Here is a 13,614-nt window from a genome sequence, read left to right on the forward strand (position 1 = left end):
ATACTAATGGTCTCTAAATTACATGAATGCCACAGCACAGCACGTGTACTTTAGATGTCGGCGGCTCAGTGGAAGTACACGAGAAATCAGTTGTGTCGGGTTAACACTGTGATTTACTTGGCGATGATAGCTCGAGCCTCCCAGGCACTGCACCTTTTTAACTTGAGGAGTACGGGGGGGGGGGCATAGGTTGTACTGTACTGTACATTGCCTGTTTGTGCATGCACTCACACACACACACGCTGGCACACACTAAAGATCACACATGCGCTTCACAGCAGAATCCAGGTGCACTTTGTTGTTCTAAACTTTATTGCTTTCACCTTCAAGTCGTACAGAAAGTCGTTATGCAAGACCCAGTCGAGCCCACACATGTCCACGGCGGCGCTGAATGTGCCTGGGAAACATGAAAAGACAAAAAGACGAGTGTGTCATGACATGGATTTGGACTAATGGTATACTCGCTGCTTTTGTCTTATCTCACAGAGCTGACGTCGCTGGACTTCATCCTTTCCCGTGACGGACAACAACATCAACTTCTCTCCCTTAGGGTGAGTACTGGAACACGACCCCTCCATGTCCGTCTGTCAAACACTCCTCAACCTTGAGAAAGATTAGAGCGGCATTAACCGTGTCTCCGCGAGGCTCGGTGTTAAAATGAACAGTGACCTACTGTAGATTCTCATGCTCGTCTCACATCTCAGAATAAAACTCTTACAAGAAATGTCTTGGAATAAAATGATGAACCAATTTAGTTTTTTTTATATCAGGACACCCACTGTATCTTTGGTTGTGTTATTACAGTATCGTTAGCCCCACTGTGTTCGGGTGATTGTAGCAGCCAGCCGAGGTCAAGGGGCCTCCATTCCCCCTCAAATGTAACAAATCTTCATCTTGTCCACCTTGATAGAATTCCCCCTCCACTGGGCAACCTTTCAGTTGTGCCTGTTTGGTGTTCACACCCCAAGGATTTTCAATCTACTCCAGCTTAGAAGTTATGATATGCATTATGGCCGACAAATGTGGGCAAGCTCGGATAACAGTCTCTTTTCTATTTATTTTGTTGATGTCTCGATTGAGATTTGTAGCGGGGATAGAGCAGGACAAAGTGAACAGGGTTTATATTCGCTTTAAACTGATGTTAGTGGGCCTCCTCCCATTGTTCTGCTGTTACATTTCATCTTATTTTTTCCATTTTTCTCTCCTCCTAGGATGAAATATGCACATGCACGTTCTGCGCCCGTAGAAGAAAGCAGACGACACGCACTGTAAAGTCCAAAGTGGTAAGTGAAGGTTCTTTTCATTGTCCTTGCATATCTGGTGTTGGTGTTTTCTCCCAGATTATTGTGTCGACTGTAATGAGCCACATCACTCGTGCGTGTTGGTGGGGCTCGGCTGCAGAGTGACACAGTGCTGGGTGCTGAAATGATAAAAACAGCAGAGCCAGGTATTTAAAAAGTAGGATACAAAATAAAGATGTTATGTTCTGGAATGTATTAATTTGATTTTTGGAGGAAAAGAAGGCGACATACACAAGATGTTCCACATTATAATTTACTGCTTCACACAGAGTAATGGATCATTAAGTCATATATTTTATTCAGTAAAACAAAGAATCATTTTAAATCACCATTAAATGTAAATTAGAGACGGTTGTTATTGCCGAACTTTTTACACCATTTGGAGTCATTATGATTAAAACATCATAATTTGAAAAGTTGTTGGGATTTAAAAGCTTATATCTTTCTAGTATTAAATGATTTCAGATACTGAGACATCTACTTTTATGCATTTCTAAAGCACAATGTTTTAACCGAATATTAAATAACGAGCCCTTCTGAGTGAATTTAATGGATGATTAGTTTATATCCTTCAATATTTACTCTTTGGTCATTCGAGCACCTTATGCAGTTCCTCCAAAACTTGGACACGATCCACCTTTGCTAAACTAATGACACAAGGAGGTGTTTGCTACCAGGTCAGTCCGCAAATGAGTGTGAAGAATGTCGGGTCACGTAATGAGAGTTACCAATTAGATCTCCAACAAGACTAATTTGGCCTTTTCTATTGATTGGGTCTCTCATCACGCATCCATGCTGCACACACATTTCCAAACGCTTTCTGGCAGGCATGGGGATGGAAAGGGTTCAAATTTGCATCCACACGTGGCATCGAAGAATCAAGTTTTGCAAGAGTTGTCGTTTAACTAACTTTATTTAGATTTTCGGGTTTACTCTGCATCCAAAGGAGGGAAATCTATTTTTCTTACTGCCCATCATGAAGCCGTGCCTTTGAGGTATCGATCTGATGAAAGCGAACGGGCCGGAGCAAAGATGCTGAGTGGCTTGGCTGTAGAACCAGGCCAACGTCCCCTCGAGTCCTATCTTCCCTGGGAGAAGCCCAGTCCAGATTTCCACTTCCACCTAAAAGAGATTGAAATAGTAGTTCTTAATTTGTCTGGTATTCAGTTAAATCTTCAAAGATGAACTCTTACCGCATATCTGCTGGCCTTAAGAAAAAGTCCTTCTAATCATTCCGAAAAAAGTGTAATTGCCCCACCACTGCAACGTGCACTTCCACTGTAGACGTATATAAAAAATCTACAGCAATTAAGTGTAAGTCTAAAGAAGCGGCTCTGAACCGCCCTCTGCTCACATTTCCAGTTAGGAATTGATTTCTTGTCACAGATCACAGACCTCTTGTCATTCCCTTTCCAATCCTCAAATGGTTCCTCTGAGCCCCCGCTAACTGCCGTCCCTGCGACCGGGCAAACAGGGGGAACCTCAACGGGTCTTTACCCAGGGCACTCGGAGTGGTCGCGGGGGTAGAGGCAGGAATCAAAGGCAATGGGATCACTCCCCATTGGTAGCCTCCATTGTCTGGCTGATTTGGGATTGGTAGAGAAGGTGGAAACTGCGGGGTGGGGATGTGGAGATCAGGGAAAGCAGCCCGAAGCAACCCCCCTCTTTTTTTCTAATCTTTATCCACCATTAACCCCAGTGCCCCAGTGAGTGGCTGGGATCAGGGCCATTGGTCAATCCCCCATTCACCGCCACCCAGAATATTTTAAAGTTAAGCCCCCTTCGCTTAACAAAAAAAGTCTTACTCATCAAAGGTTTACTTTCCCTTCCCTGCTTCCCTCTTGCTCTCACTCCCAAGGATCTGCTGCCGTTCTCCACGCACCCTTCTCTCTATGGTCCACTGTTTTGTCTTCCCTCTTAGGCGATGGTGGGGGAGGGAGTGGAGTTGGAAGTTTTGGAAGTTCCCCAAGTTTCCATAATTCAGTTTAATGAGGTTGGGTTTTGGGTCTGCTTGTGTCCTGCTGTGAGTAAACTGGACCGATGACGTCCTGCCCTCTCGCTGATCTCTCTCGGTTTAGGGGCTGTCCCGTTTTTTAAATAGACTCCGGAAATTTACTTATTTCCGCTGAGGAAATGTTTTTCACACCTGATTTTTTTTTTGTCCTCTATTGCTGGTGGGAACACCTCCCATATGAAACCAAGTTGGTCCAGTCTCCCCCGAGCCGCTGTCAGGTGTTTACCTCGCACCAGTCTGATGTGAAAGAGAACGACTGAGCGATGGAATAGAAAAACAAGAGGGTGATGTGGAGGGTAGATGGAGAGAGGAGTGTAGAAAAGAGATTGCATGGAGAGTGTTTGTCCAGAGTGCACAGTTGCCATGAGAATGGCGACAGAGGCGATAAGGCTCCGAATGAGTATCACCATCATTCCTTAAGGAGAATATAAAGAGGCTCAATGAGTCTATTGATCCGTCTATCTCTGGCCAGGCCATCCCTCTTTCTTTCTTCTATTCTTTCTCTTTACCCTACCTTATACCTATCCAGTTGTTTATAAAATTCCACAGCTTCATGCAATTTTGCAGAGGAATGAGATTTCGGGAAGTTTTCCTTGGACAAAGGGTGAATTTGCCCTTTGCAGAGGTGGCCTCAGCGTACTCTGGGGCCCCTCAGGTATTCCTCTATGTGTCCGCCTCGTATTAGAGATGACTGATACTCTGGAAATGACTGATTGCAAATACTGCATGCGCCGGCTTAATTTCTATAAACGAGCAGGGATCTCGTGTTTCACGTGTTATTCTTTCCCCTCTGCAATTTAATTGGGGAAATCTCGGGTGCAGGAGCTGGACGCGATGGCATCTTTCCAAGAGCACCGAGATTATTGTGAAACCCAACCCGAGGCAGGCATGACATCAGAGCCGCCTGACACCGGTTTGAACTCCTTATTTCAGGTGGGAAGAATTATGAGTGGCTTCATTTGCAGGTGATCATGTCCAATGAATCAGTCGCACACAGTCGGGCATTCTTTTCCCGAGGTCTGAATTCCGGTCGTCCTGACAGATTGAACTCGTGTGTTATCGCCAAACTGTCACGCAGCCTAATTTTTCAGCCTGCACACGTAGCCCCTTGTTTATGTTAGCCCCTCACAGTGCAATGGATTATAGGGATATTGTGATTATGAACTAAATCTATGCATTTTTAACCCACTGGTGACTTCTGTTTATCTCAGGGACTGCATATTATATTACAGTGCATATTTATTTTTAATTGCCGACAAATCGGGGCCAATAATCGTTATTTTGGCGTTGTCATTTTTTTTAATGGATGTCTGTTTCCCATGAAAAGTAGATTATTGTAAACACATCTTTGAGATTTAACTTTATCGACCAGGACAGTCAACCACCATTTTAATGGCTTTTATTTCTATCCGGTGAGAATTGCCTGGGAATATTCCCAGCTTTTGTACGGTCTCGGCAGGCAGCTTGCACCAAGTAAATATTTTCTGATACTTTGCGGTTAGTTACAATTTGCCAGTTTGACACCTGATTTTTCAAGGGGGGGGTCGTAAAACTTCTCAGCCTGTCATGTTTGTTGTCACTGTCCCGGTGTATGTAACGTGTATCAGACATCCTTGTCTGAGAATAATGAATAATAATTAACCTTGATGCACAATCAATGATCTTGATCATTCAATGTTTTTCTTGATAATGCAAATATACGAATTATAATAATGATAAAAAGGACACCGCAATGAAATGGGACTTTGACTGCCATGGCAACGGGGGAAGGTTTTGGGTCAGCCATTATGTGAACCTCAGAAGCTGTGTTGTGGTAAAATAAGTAACTTTCACTGTTAAACGAATTTGATTAAAAGGAGGTTTAATCAAATCAAATATAATGTAATTTAAATCTATGTAATGAGGTTTTGTCAGATGTGTTTCAAACAGTTTAGTATCTATAAAAACGTATCTGTTGAATATTCATATTTTTGAAAAATGACATTTCTTCCCGCTCTGTCTCTCCTCCACCCTCTCTTTCTCTTTCCAAGTAAAAGTTTTCAATCAAGCCACACGGTCACAGCCAAAGAGAAAAGCTTTTAACTAGAGGCAACGAGCCAAGTCCTTTGTTCATAATGATCATTTGATCGCAGCTTGGAAAGGGATACAGGCGGCGGAACCGTACAAGAGCTTTGGAATCTGACTTCCCCATCACAGACCACGAGCCCAGACAGTGCATCTGTTCCTACCTGGTTGGAGGCGAAATGGGCAGAAAGCATCCGCGTGTGTGTCGAGGAACACACACTCACTCACATAGCATGCTCGATTTGGGTCATGGAGCTGACAGACAGTGGAATGTGAATGTGTGTATGTTGACAAACTCCACTGCACTCTGAATGGGGTTTGTGATTACACCTCATCATGCGTGCTGCATCGGTCCTGTTCCCGACCACCGATCCCCCCCCCCCCTTCTCTCTCTCCCCCTCGCTGCCACTCTCTTCCCTCTCTCTCTCTCTCTCCCAATTTCTCCCTCTCTCACCGCGGTGCCTCCTGGGCAATCATGTGGTCACACTACCTGACTCCTTGCTGCTCAAGAGTGCAGTTGACAAAAACAGCCCGAGGCCCGTCATGTGGAAAAGATTCAGTCGGCACACAGCATACATTCAACCCCCCCCACCCCCCTGCCATCCGCCCACCCACCCTACGACTCCTCACTTTCTCCCACTAAGTAACCGAAGCACCGGGGTGTTTCCTTCTTCTGCTCACCTGTGAAGGGAAATGTCTTCCCTCCTGTCTCTCTGTGCGTGGGTGTGTGTCTGTTTGAGAGTGGATATTTTTGTGTTTGCAACTTTTGTGGCCACGGAGCATGGATGCCGCTTTAAACAGCCGTGTGCACAGTGTGTATAGGTGTGTGTGTGTGTGTGTGTGTGTGTGTGTGCTTTCGTCAGCTTCTCCCTCTCCTGGCTTCTCTTTGTCAGTTGAGTTGCACTCCTCATGTCATGTAACATAAAGCTGGAGGTCAGTGAGCGCTCTCAGCTGTCAGTCAGCCCGGTGGTCCTGGCCTGTCGAGCTGCTCACCTGTGTTTATTGGACAAGACGGACTCCGCACTACCCAGGGAGAACACCTCGTCTTCCTCCCTTCTCCCTCTTCTTTCTCTTTCTCTCTCCAGTCCTCTGTCTTTCACTTTGTTTTTGTCCATTTCTATCAATCCCTATGTCCGTCTTCCTCCCTCCTTCTCCCCATCACTTTTTATTTAGCTTCTTTTTAAATCTACCGCTACCTCACCCCCCCCCCCTCCTCCCAGATTCTTCTCCCTGCCGCCCTTTATGGTTTATTTTCCCCCTTCTTCTCCACTATCCCTTTGTTTCCCGTCCTCCCCTCTTCTCCTGCTGTCCGTTTTTATTTTGTATTATTTTGGGAGCTCTTTGTCGGCCTGTTCGATTTAAAGCCGCCCCGTCTCTTTCGGCGGGCGGTGTTCATCTCTCCGCCGCACCTGGCTGGGCACACCGCAGCTCGACGACTGATTGAAACTTGTGTCTCCAAGTTGCTAATGTTCACTGAAGCATTTTATTGTAGATAAAGTAAATAAACCAGGCTGCCATGGGAGAGATCTCTGTGATAGACTGCGGTGATTGACGACGCACACATGGAGTTTTTCACATACACACACACACATAAACAGACACACACGGGCATCGAGTGATTGGCTGAAAAGGTGTTGGCGATGTTGAGGTGTGAGGGAATATCAAAAGTTTAATGTTTTTTTATTGAGGAGAAAAGTAACACTTGGATACAAGAGCTCGCCATCAAACGGCTCCTACAGTCAGTATATAATGTCAAATGTAGAATGTAAAGGACATTTATTTTTTGTTTAACCATATACAGTAGCTTTCACAGACATTCAAAAAGTTATTAACACACCCTTTGCCAAAAAGCGAAGCCTTAAACTTCTTTTTATTCCCTTTCACTTCATTCCGTAACCCGGTAATTATACTTTTCTTTTCACAATTTCTCTCAAACCTTTGTAAGTCACTTCAATTCAAGCGATTTTTTCGCAGGTACGACTTATTAGCCGGGCTAGTTCGGGTAAAAGCGCCGGTCGACTCTTTGAGTTTTTGAACCCTTGTCCAGTGAATGATCCTTCAGTTTAAGAGCGCTCACAAGGCGGCCGAGCCACATGTCGAAAATACCCCCCCCCCCGCATTCATATTTCCACCTGGCGTTCTGTAAAACTCCCTTGTGTTCACGTGCTTCCATTCTGTGCCCTGTAAAGTGGTATAGATGACATGGTAATACATTTGCTTTGTGCCCAGTGATAAATACTCTACCAGGTCTTACTCACTCCGCTGCTTCCGAATGGGTCCGGACAGCGGCTGCATTGTCAAAGGCGCGGGGGGGTCATTCAGAACGCGCTCTCCCTCCCTTCTGCCTTTTGTCGAACATTTCTGTGCGGGTGATAGTTTTCTCATTTATTTAGTGAATAGTCGGCGGGGTGAGGAAGAAGAGAGTTTTTACATTATGGAAATGATGGAATGGTTTATAATCTCCCACATATTCATCACGGCCGACATTGGACCCTTGTGATACCGTCCTCCATTTGGCCATTGTTCCCGCTCTCTTTGCGCGTACTGTTCGCCCTCAATGGGCCAGGCCGGCTTTTTAATCCTGTCTCTCTTTTTGGAATGACAATGTTTACTAGCTATCTTTCAATAAGGAGCCAGGAGCGTGACACGCATCCCTCTGTCAGGAAAGGCTGCACGAATGTGCGTGATCCGGCTACAAAAGAAAGGTATTGTTAGCCGTCTCGAGAAGAGGATGGGAAAGGAGAGGACGTTTTTTTCGAGAAAGCGACTGGACGTTGGGCGGATGTGTGACGTGACCCTGTAAGCTATTTGGAACTTTTCAACCTGACTGCCATTTCTGTGTTCGTGACTTTGCAGATAATAAAATAAGCGCCGCACAGGCCTGTCCACAGAACAACACATGGAAATGACAATGTCGGGTAATTAATGTACGTAAGCAGGGATTAGGGTTGTGGATGTTGACAGTGAAGTGGCTCTCGGAGCCTGTGTTAAACACACCTTTTGTGTGGATCAGACACATTCCTGCAAAGACGGAAGATGCCTGTACACACACCCACTTCCCTCACATTACCCATGTCATCAGCTTATTTTTCTGGCTTATTTCCTACTGTGAAAGGATGCACAATCTATATATACACGAGTTTATGTGAGTAAGGACCCTTCTGTTACTGTTAATGCAAATCCATGCTTTTTATTTTCCTCCATTTCCGTCGCCCCCCCCAAATAGTTTACCCGTCAAGTCTTGACAGCATTCGGTATTAGCACCATAGCTGCTAACAGGCATTAGTGTGTTTTCGCTATTGTGTCATGCACTGTTTTCTTACGCCCCCCCCCCCCCCCCCCCCCCCATCCGTTCCTCCTGCGTGCGTCTCCCTCTTTGGTGCCGAGCCGAGAAAATGAAAAACAATCACTGCGACCTCCAGCGACCCCTCCTGACGCGCAGTCAGTTAAATGGTTTGTAAGACGTTTAATTACCAAATGGTATAATCGTTATTCATCTCATCATTAGATGTATGATATTAAGTGAATTGCCTCCCTTGGGTCCCCCGTGTTTCACAGATCAATAGATTTAGATGGGGCTTGGAGGCGGGGGGTGGGCGTGGGCAGTTAAAACACTTCTGAGACCCCCGATATGAGCGCATCGCATTGTTTCTGTGATGCACAGTGGTGACATTCACTCATTTATTTATGCAATTAGCTTTTATATAGGTTTAATTATGGTAATTTCTATGTCTGCGAACAGGACTGACTGCAAAAAAAAGGATTTCCGGCTCCGGGGTTTATTTTGATGGTGAAAGGACATGAAACAATGGACAAGGTTATGGCACCACACACCTCATCGGCTGAGTGCTTGCGTTGGCACTTTGGGACACTTTGTTGGTATCGCACATTGTTTGAAGGCATTGTGGAGACTGCTAATGCAACGTGTACACCTCCGAGGCCCTGCTAGCCCACAGCCTGATATCGGCCCTATTCCCAAAGTGAACACGACTGAGTGGTGATCGGGGACTTGCTGCACCACAAGCTGCTATTCACCGCAGCCAGCACTATACCAGCCCGAGTTAATTGTCCATTATCTACTATTATCTAAGCTTTCCCTCTCGGTCTCTCCCTCTCCCTCTTTTATTCTCCCTCACTCGTGATGCCAGCCGTTACCGTCAGTTTCACTCAATATGCTGGATCCACTCCCTTTTCCCCCCCTTCTACCTACTCTAGCTGCCTCATACCACTGGTGTAGCCAGGTCCAGGGAACTGAGTTCAAATAGTAATAATGATTCCCTTTGTTCCTGAGGTGCCACGAACAGGATTCTGAAGATGGAAGTCAGCAAACGCGCCATGTTCATTTCTCGTCTTATCATCTGACGACTTTAGTGGCTGGTGTCTAATAATCCCATCCAGAGTATAGATTAAAGATTATTCATTTGCAAAAATGTTCATACATGTGCAGAATAAATTTCACTTAAACCTTTTAGAAAGTGTAAATAGTGAGGGCTTGATGACTTTGTCTTATTTCTTTAATAAATCAATACTATTAATTGAAGTTCAACTCTTCTTCTTCTGCCATTAGTTTGATAAGGTGATAGATGTATCTGCTGAGGAATCCTCAGAAATTTCACTTGATGGCACTGTTTTCCTTCTTGCTCCAGCTGAAGCAACAGGGCATGTTTTATGTATGCTGGGCACAATGTGAAAAACCTGGCTCTACCACTTTGTGTGTGTGTGTGTGTGTGTGTGTGTGTGTGTGTGTGAGAGTTTGTGTGCGTGTGTGTGTGTGTGTGTGCGTTTCCTTTTCTATTTCCTGTCCCTGGGCACCGAAAAATGGGCAGGAACACTGGCAAACCATAAAACCAGGCACTGTACGACTTAAAAAAAACCGTCGCGCCTCAGATGAAATTGTTGAAAAGCAAGTGCACATTGGCACGTAATGTACAGCACGTTAATTTTCTCAATTTCTTTGCTTGATGCTTCTTTGAACAGTGTCGTCAGGTTTCTTAAATCTCGCCTGCTCAGAAGATGTAACGTATACGACGTGTAATGTAAATTTGAAAAAAATCTAGGTATGTGTGTCACTGTTCAGCCGTTTAAATTGATTAAATTGCATTCCTCCTGTGCTGCCAGGCGTTTCTTCAATAATTGCATCAACAAGATGATACATATAAGGCCTGGAGTGTTTCTGCAGTTGATTTAAATCCACACCTTCCTCTGAACTACTGCATGACCACACACACACACACACCTTTTTTAAAGGCTTTCATTTTTTTTTCTCCATAATTTAGAAATAAATAAAAAGTATTAAAGCGCAGAATTCATTTGAAAGGTACAAACGACTGCCCTTTGTGCATTACTCTCCTCTAACGGGGAGGGGGGGGGATTAAAGTGAGTTTAAATAGGGGTTGGATGGATGGATGGGGGGTGCGCAGGGCGGTGGGGGTCAAGATCATATTAAGTGCTCACAAAGCGAACGGTTCAGCGCGTTGTTTTCCGCCGGCCCTGCCTCATGAGCCGCCTGTAAAGACGCGATACATCACGGTGAGAAATAACCAGGGCTCGTATTTCGGCGTCACGCGCATCATAAATAAAGGTGTGCCTCGTATAATTGAGGCTCGTGCGTGGGGGACGCGGCTGGAGATGAGAAATGGAAATCTGTGTACTGGTAAATAGATAATCACACAAAAGTAATTGAGGTTTTCAAACCCCAATCTAGTCTGCCAGCGTGAGCTCGTTTGCATGTTAATCACGTCGGTGATTTCCCTTCATCACAGGGAAGTCCGCACACACTTCCATAACCGGCTTTTAATTGCATTTAAAATGTCACAGAGGTGGAACACATGTAATTTAGCCAGAACTGTGTCCAAATTAATGGGTACTACTGAGACGCTCCATTGGACAGGGTTGGAAATGAGAGAGGCTGTCCATTGTTTGGATCTTTATTAAGAGATGCCGCGGCGTTCCACTCGCCACGATAACATCTCTGTACCTTTTTTATTTGAAGTGTGTATCAAGACTTCAAAAATGGAAATCTGACAAGCATTTTGTGAACGACTTAACGCTACAATAGATGCCAACTTGCTCGCAAAATAAGCCCGACGGATGGACGTTTTTTGAAAAAGGCGTGAAAAAAAAAAGAAAGAAGCGGCATCAAAGTCGAAGCGTTGGGGTTTTTAAAAATCTGAAAGAAAGGGAGGCATAGTTTATTTTCTTTCATCACGAGGTGTTCTTTAGCGTATAAATTACCGAGATGATGTTTCCACAACGCAGCTTAGGGCACTCCAGAGAGGGGAAACCTGCAAAACAGACCTATTGAATTTTTCATAGAGGTGGACCATCAGGAGCAATAAGCCAATACTCCTCTTCCCCTTTTCCAGATGCCTTCCACACCACTGTATCTCACCCAGCACCGAGCCCCTCTTACTTCTTTCAAAAAAGAAAAACTTCTGCCGAGACCTACATGAAAGGAAGGAACTGTTGAAATGTTAATTTTACCATCTGCTGTCGAGGCCTGCTACCTTTTGTGTGTGTGTGTGTGTGTGTTTTCTCCCCCCCCACCCACCCCACCCACCCTCCCCATGCCTTCTTTAATTCCCAGTAGTTCTGTTCTGTTTCATGAATGTGCTGCTATTTTGGCTGTTTGAAGTCATGGGGTCTCAGCGAGCGTGGCTTAGACTGGCTGGAAAAATACAATGCCACATGGCTGATGGTGGAGACTGTCCCGTTAGTTTCCTGTTTAGGGCCCGCTCCCTCCTGGTTCACCCTGTTTTTTCGTATATACCAGGTTCCAGTTACGCTCCCATGCCCACCTCCTGTACACAGTCTGTCTGTCTGTCTGTCTGTCTCCTGCCTTTGCTCCCCTCTCCTTCCTCTGCACGTCTTTGGGGACTTATTAAGTCTGTTTATCTTAATGCTGAGGATTTTAATCACTCGTTTACAAGACCCCCAGCACCCTTTATCTAATAAAAGTTTTTTTTCTCCTCTCAGCACACATTATTGCTAGTTTTTCAGTAAGCTCAATAAACCCCAGCAAATCCAAGGTAAGAATGAAATCCTCGGCAATTGCGTTTCTTCAACATCCCCCCCCCCCCCTTTTCCATTTTTCTTCTCATCACAAAAGTTGACACTTTTTTAAAAAGCAAAAAGTGCATTGGCAAGTTAGCTGTGAAGATTTTGCCAAATGGATAAATTCCATTGTGAGATTTGATAGTTGGCAATTAGGGTGAAACATCCTGTGTGCATAGAGTTGCTTAGCATTTTCCTTGGCCGGGACCAGATTGTTTAGTCTGCTCTCATTGTGAGCTGTTTCTGAGCTGCAGTTGACGGTTGTTTGCAGAGCGCTGGGGGAAAATGTGAGAGGGGCCAGTGCCTTTCTCTATTTATTTATTTTCCCCCGTCCTTGGAGCTGGAATCTGATTTGTGTTCATGTTTCTCTATTCTCTCTGAGCGGTTTTTAAGTGTGGCTGCTGAAATCTAGACTCTGTATGACCTCACTGTGCAGCCTGTGTTTCATTAATGACCAGCCCTGTGGTTTGGGGAGAGGAATATTTTTCATATGACACCGCCTTGCATTAGCGTGGAGCGGCAGCTGCACAACCACAAAACCATCCAATTTTGTGGCTTTGAAAGGTGTGAAAAGTTCAGCTCCCTATAGCAAGCCGTGCCTTTATAATTATATTCAGCGTATGCAAGAGTGCACGTATATGTGTCAAGGAGCGGAACTACTGGAGACTTGTAAAATAACCCCCCGCGCCCCCCCCAAAAAAAAGTCACCTGCTAATGAAACATTTGTCTTTCATTCTCCTTGGCAACTTGTAAAATAAATAGTGGAGATGTATTTCAGAGTAAGGCGTTTACACACTTACAGATTTGACATGGTACGCCTCGGAGAAGCCCGCGACAATAATAAGCAGAAATTCAAAGTGGAGTAGGTAGCATTTTGACAGCTTGATTCACTTTTTAATAAATATTTCATTTCAACCAGGTTTTATGCTTGTTTGGTCCCTAATACAAGCATGTCTTTTTAAGTCTCCCGTTTTTTTTTCCTTTTAAGTGCCACATCTGGCATAAGAAGTATTTCTCCGCAGATTGATTGATTTCCCAGGCTTTGTTGGAAGGGACTCACGCAAGCAGCACAGCAATTGACTAAGAAGCATGCAACAATCCACAGACACACGTAGCAGGCCCCTTGCCCCTCCCCTCCCTGAAAGGAGAAAAATGGGCCCAGACACTAGACTACTGTAACTC

The 13,614-nt window shown here is 44.9% G+C and overlaps 1 protein-coding gene across 1 annotated transcript in view; it reads left to right on the forward strand.

The window, feature by feature from the left end:
* foxp2 (forkhead box P2) overlaps window positions 1–13,614 on the forward strand; it is a 105,426-nt gene that overhangs the window by 8,959 nt on the left and 82,853 nt on the right. Inside the window, exons 2-3 of the mRNA XM_062383186.1 lie at window positions 487–551; window positions 1,212–1,283. The gene's annotated coding sequence lies outside the window, so the exon portion shown is untranslated. The remainder of the gene's footprint in view (window positions 1–486; window positions 552–1,211; window positions 1,284–13,614) is intronic.

The sequence above is a fragment of the Platichthys flesus genome, chromosome 23, assembly GCF_949316205.1.
Source record: "Platichthys flesus chromosome 23, fPlaFle2.1, whole genome shotgun sequence".
NCBI classification, from domain to species: domain Eukaryota; kingdom Metazoa; phylum Chordata; class Actinopteri; order Pleuronectiformes; family Pleuronectidae; genus Platichthys; species Platichthys flesus.